We start from the raw sequence: 7917 nt of genomic DNA, 5'->3' as shown, positions 1-7917 counted from the left end.
TACCGTGCATATTCATTACCGTGATATATCGCATTACCGAATACCGGCACAAGTCTACGTTCAGCTGTGAAGTTATAGTAAATAATAGCTAAACTAAATGTTATAGTTAAACTAAATATTCAACTTTTTTACATTATATGCAATTTTCACCAATCTGTTAATTAGTTTTTTTTGAAAGTGTGCATCTTTAATAATTCAAATACCTGTTGAAATGCATATGTAATTATATACTTGCTTGTATCTGGAATGTTGTGTTAATAAAAATGATGTTGAAAGAGAATGTTGCAACACTGCTAATCTTAAAATAACATTTAGGGTAAACGTACCTATTAAAGCACACTGCCATTTTTAACATCAGATTATAAAAAGAAAAAAATTATTTATTATCCTACTTAATGTCAATTGATGTATTTGTTACTACATACCTCCTGTAATTTCAAGTCAATCAGATCAGTGCACACTGAGATATGAGTCTCCATGTGTTCACACTGTCTGGCGGCCATTTGGAAAGCTGTCTAAAAACTTTCACCAAAAGAGGAGCCCCTTAAATATGCATTTTTTTTATGTTTATGCCTTTGTTTTGGGTAAGTTTCACTACTTTCTGTAAAATTCCCTTAAATGTGCATTTTTTAGACGTTTGAACCTTTATTTTGGGTAAGTTTCAGTACTTACTGTAAAATTAAGAGATTCATGTTCAGACTTTTGCATATTATAACCTGGAACTTGGATGTGGGAAATAATTACAGTTAGATCCAAAAGATAGTTTTAGCAGCAAAGCGCAGATGCTACAGAACACAGTTAGCTGACTAGCTGTATAAGATTGTGTGCTACACTAATATAGTACTTCACAGGCATTACTGGCTTCTACTTTTACATCCATACTATTATAAATTGACAGTTTATTGCTGGTCTGTGGTTTTACAGTGCTGTAATTTTTAAAGATTTCATATTATTGTAAGGTGAGCTTAAAGGGTGCACTACTATGAAAATCACACCACTTCAGCGTGACATCAATAAGAAAAAGTATAATTTCATAGATATTGTTAATAATAGTTGTTCATAATAAAATATGCATTAACTTAATACATGACCTAGATTATTTATTTAGCAAAATCTTGTCATTTTAATAAATATTACATGAAATTTATTAAAAATGGTTGATGCTCCAATTAAGCTCAGTGTGCTCCCTTTAAGCTCTTCCACATTAAACGTCTCTGTAAATACTTCATAAACAGACTTTAAGTATTAACTGATGGTTGATACTTTAAGTTAATCTTTATAAAATGGTTAATAACTTATTTTCACAGCTTTAATTTTCGACAAAATTGAGACATAACTATAGTTTATGCCCAAAGATGAGAGGCATGTCGTCCATTCAAAGAAATAGCCATCAGAAACCTGTCGTATCTGTCCAGGAAAAAAGTGACTAAAGGCTGGAATACACTACATGACTTTTAAAATGTGAACAGATTTTTAAAACACCAGGCTTCATACACTTACTGACTTTGTAAATAGTCACAAAGGAAAACTGGGCATCATACACTAAACGGCCTAGGATCTCACACAACCAGAATTCCGATCAAAACAAACTCACACAGAAACGTGTGCACTGTTGCTAGGAGACACATGACAAATGAAAACAATGTGTGTTCTAAAATAAGCTGAAAATATCAAACATCCTCCAACTGGATGGAATCATAGTCTGAAGCTAAAAAATCAGTCTGTGATCATCATACACTACGCGATTTTCTATGGAATCAGTCAACTCAAATCTGCAGACTGGCTCTGACCTTTGGCAACTAGCATCAACTTCTCCAGACTGTAAATCTGTGGAAAATCGGGGCAAAAATCGTGTAGTGTATTCCAGCCTTAAAGTGGAAATGAAGCAGTCAGTCAAGTTTACATTATTTAGTAAAGTGATTTCCACTTTGATTAAAAAATATATAACAAACATGATTAATGTAACCATTTTAAAGAAAAAAGGTTGTTTTGTTATAGCTTTTAGAGCAAGGGCGCCGCCATCTTGCAGAACCACCACATGTGACGTCACGGGGTTGGTTCGCTCCGATGGCCAGTGAAGCAATAGAAGCATTTCTTTACATTTTGAACACACGCTTGTTTTGAAATGGAGGAAGATTACATTGAAAGCACTGTTAAGTCCATAATAGCAGGAAAGCTAATTGTATTCGCAGGTGAACATAAAATATGATACATACAACTGGTGAACCAGTCAATGTAATGCATATGTCTTAATGGTCTGACATAACAATAAAATGCGACATGAATGATGAAGCGTTGTCTGGTTACATCACCTTGCGCCTGGCATTATGAAAACAATGTTTGGGATACCACGATCAAAACTTAGCATATAGACAGTTTGATGTTGAATATTCATCCAAATTATGGTGTAAACCAAATTATTTGTGTGTTAAAATAACACTTGTGTGTTCAAAATGTAAAGAAATGCTTCTATTACTTCACTGGCCATCGGAGCGAACCAAACCCGTGACGTCACATGCGGTGGTACTGCAAGATGGCGGCGCCCTTGCTCTAAAAGCTATAACAAAACATCCTTTTTTCTTTAAAATGGTTACATTAATCATGTTTGTTATATATTTTTTAATCAAAGTGGAAATCACTTTACTAAATAATGTAAACTTGACTGACTGCTTCACTTCCACTTTAAGAGCCTATAGATAAGTTGACATCCGTTTAATAAGAGGCTTCATAATGAGGCTAGTTTCTGTGTTCATCCCCATTAATTAAATATTTTATTGGTTTGTTTTGTTATGTGATTTTTGAATATGTGTTACTTAGCTGAACGCAGACTAGACTAGATGTTGCAATATGCTTAAATGTCACTTCACTTTGAATATATAACTGATCAAATTGAATGCGTTGTTGCTTGATTTTAGTGTTCTGTTTTTTTGATTGATCCTGTACTCTTCAGATAAAACATTTTTCAATTATTTTTTAAAAAGGTTGTTTAAAATAAACAAGAATTGTTAATAAAACATGATGTGAGCTTAATGGGAACAGGGGTTTGCTTACAAAAATGTACCCATTAAGCACAGCCAGACTTTTTGAATTTAATGGTAATAATGCTTTTGTCATTTAAAATAAAATCAAATATTTTTGTGTGAGAGATTAATATTTTATTTTAACATAACTTCTTGTACTGAAACCAATATTTTGTGCACTAAAATGCCTCAATGTAGATTTCGGTGAGCTTAATAGGTACATTTACCCTAATTAAACTAAACTTTTGAATGTTCCAAGTATACGTTTTTAGAACGTTGCATTTTTAATAAAATGTAGGTGGAAAGAACATTGTTATGAACGTTATACTAACCATAAAATAATGTTCTAGCAATGTTAAGCAAACTGGACAGTTTCACGTTTTAGGAACATTTCAAATCACGTTCTCACAACCAAAACAGAATGTTTGAAAAACGTTCTCAGAACAGAAATTTGTTAGCTGGGTTTGTGGGTCCTGAAAATGCCAGCATTATTGCTCTGGTTTGATGTTAACATTACACTACAAGTAGTGACGCTAAAATAGCATTCACAATGCATGCAAAGCACTTGGGGAAATTCTCATTAAGATAACTTTACAACACTCAATAAGCAAATAAAACACTTTCAGAATGATTTTGGTTGACTTGGCTGTCCCATAAGTTAGCTCCAGACCTTTGCAAGTATCTGCAATGTTGAAAGGATTCTTCTGATAATGTCGGTGAAAGCAATGGTGTGACGTTGATGTGACAGCAGTTTAAGCCTCTCGGTAAACTTAAAAATAATCCTTACAGTAGCAGTGAGTTCTTTGTTTCGGAGGTTTCATTTCTGCACCTGGAAAGTGTTAATAGTATATAGGTTTCTATTATTACATGTAACATGTTCTAAGTGAATGCGGCAACTTTTTTTTTTTAACTTACCTTAATTTTATTCTCATAACTGTTCCTTGCTAGTTTAGTCAGAGAAGTCGTCCATAATAAAGATGATATCCAGTATTTTATTTCTTCAGGGCTTGCACTGCACTTGTTCACAGGTGTCCGATCCTGCCATTCCTTCAGCGATGATAACACTTTTCTTGATTACTACAAAACACAGAAATATTAAAAGCAATTTGTGGCATGCTATTAGAATTGATGAGTTATTCCTGTGCATCTGCACATGCTAGGTGAAAAGCAACTACAGTAGCAATAGAAGTGATACACTAATGCTGTGTTTGTGTTGTCAGTAGTCAGTTACATGTTTTAGTAGTGTAAGCATCTGTAAATGTAAAATCTGCTTACATTTAGCAACTGTAAAAGTAAGCAGGACAGAGATATTGCAGAAGATCTCAGATATACTGATGCATCTTAATTTGATTGCAGTATATTGTCATAAACTATCTTACATAATAGTAGGCCTACAAACAAATCCTTTTCACTCTCACGCCCTTGAAGAAATATGGAATGAAAACAACGTTTGCTTATTACAACTGCAAAAAAAAATAAGAGTGTGAAAACTAAAACTAAAAACGAAGCTGCTCTTTCTCCTTGTGGACCGTCATCCTCCTCTTCCTCGTGTGTTTGTTTGCAGATCGGTGTTGCTCGCCAAAGTTTAGTGCAGCATAAACACTCGAGACCCACATAACAATACTTAGATTAAATAAGAAAAAGAGTTTGTTCATTTATTTAGGTGGTACGCATACCGAATTTTTCAGCCCAAACAAAGCCGCGTTCGCTGCAATCACGTGGTTAACTTTTTGCAAGTTCCTTTATTAGCGTCTGCTAAGTTCAATACTAAAAATGTAAATGCGCATCGATGCCAGAATTGTTTTATCAAAATGACCCCACAAATGCATCCATATCTCCTGGTAAATAATCATTAGTGTTTGTTTGCATAAAAAAAAACGGACAAACATGGCGGACTCACCCACTAGCACACAGGTACAATAAGACCCCTCCCACCGCAGCGCGAGTTAAGATCAATGAATCACCTGAGAGCGCAATGAAGTGCGTTTCAAACTAATAAAACCGTATAAAAGAATGACCGGCTGCATTACATCCAAATATTAGAAAATGTCTTGTAAGACACTTATTTTATTATTATTTACAAATAAGTTTTTGACAAATTCGCGACTTTAAACACGTAGTTAACACATTATAAGATACTGACAGGGTATTAAGTAAATTTTAAGACAATATTATGTTAATTATTGCTACATTATGTAACCATCTGTGATTGAACATTAGCTGAGTCATTGCCAGAAGTGGCCTGGACTCTACAGCCAGATTCGGGCCAGTTACGGTGAACAGGAATCGGCCCAGTGCTTTACAGCCGTAATAAAATCACATGCACCAGAGCGAGCTGCGGGCCACACTCGGCCCGGATGATACACGCCGATGCCGAGTCTAAGCCGCAGGCGCCGTGGGGCAGCCGAGCTCGGGCCGATTACTAATTACTACGGGAGCCGCTACTGTTTAAAACAAAAATGCTGTTGAGTTCTTTTCATCAAAGTTCACTTCTGCAGGCTTATGTGGTATTCTCACAGATTTGGTAGATTTTTGATCTATTTCTCATCTCAAAATAGCAAACAAAGAAGAAAATCTAAGAGCTCATGCATGGCTCCTCCCTCTCTCTCTCTCTCTCTCTCTCTCTCTTGCGTCACAATTAAAAAGTGAAAGTGAAAGTTGTTCTGTCGCCATTTTAAGCAGGTAAATGACGGATACAACACTGAAAAACAGAGCATCAAAGTGTTAAATAGAAACGTTTATCAAAGTTTCTGCAGGGAGTTCTGTGTAGCTTTATGATGTTACCTGGACGATTTGAGAACCTGTATCTTGTATTTTGATCAAGGTGAGTTAATGCGTACTGACTTCCTCATATAAATATGAGTCTCTGGAGGACATTTTGTGATAGTTTAAGAGTTTCTTTCACCTTGACTTTGAGGTTTCTTGTGTATTTGGTGATCAGGGGCAGATCTACGGTTGGGCTGACAGCTTGCTTACCCAGTCAGATCCATGGAAATACAGATTTTTTTCTCCATAATATAATTTGAATGTTTAAATTCTTCATTAACCCTTTAACTGTCACCCGTCCCCTCTGTGGGACTCCTAAGTTTACTTCACTATATTACTATTAAATCCTAATCTAATCATGACAAACTATATATCGTTGGAAAGGTCTAAGACTCCTAAATAGATATTTTACCAATGTTTTTGTTAAAAATTATGTAGGAAAAGTAATAGATTAATTTTTGACAAGAGTGCACCTCAAAAATCTACATAACAGGATGTCTGACCTTTGTCAAAAAAAGTCTTCTTTGTTGCCTTTTTCTCTATCACACTTTAGAAATCATCAGAAATTATATATCAATTGAAAACTTGAAATCTCAAAATTCATCCTTTGAAACCCATTTTAAAATCAAACATTGCATTACCATGAAAATGGTACATCAATATCATGTTACAAAATGTTTTCGTTCATGAATTATAAAAATGTAAGTTTGGATCATGCACTTTCACGTCTATGTTCAAAAATGTGAGTCACAGTTAAGGGGTTTTAATTACTTTAAATGTGATTTGTGTTGTCATTTGTTTCATTAGAATTATATAATGATAATAGCAATATGCTAATTAGTATCTTCAGTTAGGTTAGCCAGTAGTTATGTTCTTTGTGCCGATAGCTCTGTCTGTCTGGATTCGAACTAGCAGCTCCCTTGAATGTTTATTATAAAAATAACCACCTATTCTAACAGAAAATTTTAATTATGACGAAATTATCAACATCTTCAATTCAAAACCCAGACGACTACGATTTGTTTAGAATAGACATCAGCCATTCAAGGTAAGGTTTTATGGGTTCGTTTTTTGAGTCTGGCCCGCCGTGGCATGGTTATGCAGTATTTGGATTGAAATATTTGTGAGCCAGGGATTTTTTTAAATGTAGCCTACATAGTGCCTATTTACATTTGTCCAGGTCGGGTTCTTCAGGGGTGCTAAGCAAAGTAGCCTCAAACGAAAGCAGTAGCACCCTCAGTTAAAACTGCAAAATAATAGCATATTGGCGAACTCTTTTTCTGGCAATCGCTCCAGTGCATGTGTTTGCGCTCTGAAGAGCATCAAATGTTTCTATTTTGTGTTTGTGTTTTTGTAGCGTTAGCCAATCACAGACATATCTGTTGTTCCCTATCGAGCGTTCACTTTATACTGCGAGAATCACTGTGGGAACTCCTCCCCTTCTCCAATTTCCTGAAACCTTTAACACCAGTTCAATAAACTGGCCAATTGTCGCTACTTATGCAAATCACATGCAAATACTCACAAGCTCATGGCCAGTATAAATGCGGCGAAAGCAACTTCTTCACCGCATCCGATGGCACCTTCTATCAAATTTGCACGGGCCCCATCGACCCGCTGGACCCAAATGACCTCTGCCTGTGCCTGGCCCACATTGAGGCTACGTTCTCTGAGTCCAACTGTGTGTTCTTCGCTGACTTGCTGAAACGTGTTTGAGGACTCGGAGGAGCACCGTTCATGGCCTTATGGGTACGGGGCCCTCCCCCAGTCCTTTTTGCTGACAAGAGCCTTTGCCCTGAGCAACCTCAACTGGGCAGAGGAACCTGCCAGGAGTAGGCTCGACTCCTGATACTTCCAGTAGAGCCACCGCCAGGCTGCTTTGAGGAGGAGGGTTCTGTTCTTCTGATGTCCAAAATTCAGGCCATGTTTTGGAGTGGATTCTAGGCCCACAGTTATGTGCGTATGCCCCCCGTCAAGGAGACAGTCTACACATCTGTGCCCTTCCTCGGCCACGCTTGGCGCAGACCTCAGTCAGCCTTCCAAGCCTTGTAGACTTACAGTAAGGCGCTTCTTAATGTGCAGATCACTCCCTCTGGCCTCTTCGTTGATGCCGTGGAGTCTGTTATCGAGC

The 7917-nt window shown here is 36.6% G+C and overlaps 1 long non-coding RNA gene across 1 annotated transcript in view; it reads right to left on the bottom strand.

Moving 5' to 3' along the window:
- The window catches only part of LOC107663587 (uncharacterized), a 6383-nt gene extending 1583 nt beyond the window's left edge, over nt 1-4800 (bottom strand). The window contains exons 1-2 of the long non-coding RNA XR_001631357.1: nt 4697-4800; nt 3936-4097 (exon numbers count right to left, since the gene is read on the bottom strand). This is a non-coding gene — a long non-coding RNA (uncharacterized LOC107663587). The remainder of the gene's footprint in view (nt 1-3935; nt 4098-4696) is intronic.
- Nucleotides 4801-7917: the final 3117 nt, after the last annotated feature.

This window comes from Sinocyclocheilus anshuiensis, unplaced genomic scaffold (genome assembly GCF_001515605.1).
Source record: "Sinocyclocheilus anshuiensis isolate Anshui unplaced genomic scaffold, SAMN03320099.WGS_v1.1 scaffold127, whole genome shotgun sequence".
Taxonomy (NCBI): domain Eukaryota; kingdom Metazoa; phylum Chordata; class Actinopteri; order Cypriniformes; family Cyprinidae; genus Sinocyclocheilus; species Sinocyclocheilus anshuiensis.
Note: the sequence above shows the minus strand (reverse complement) of the source record. Positions and strands in the feature narration are given on the sequence as shown.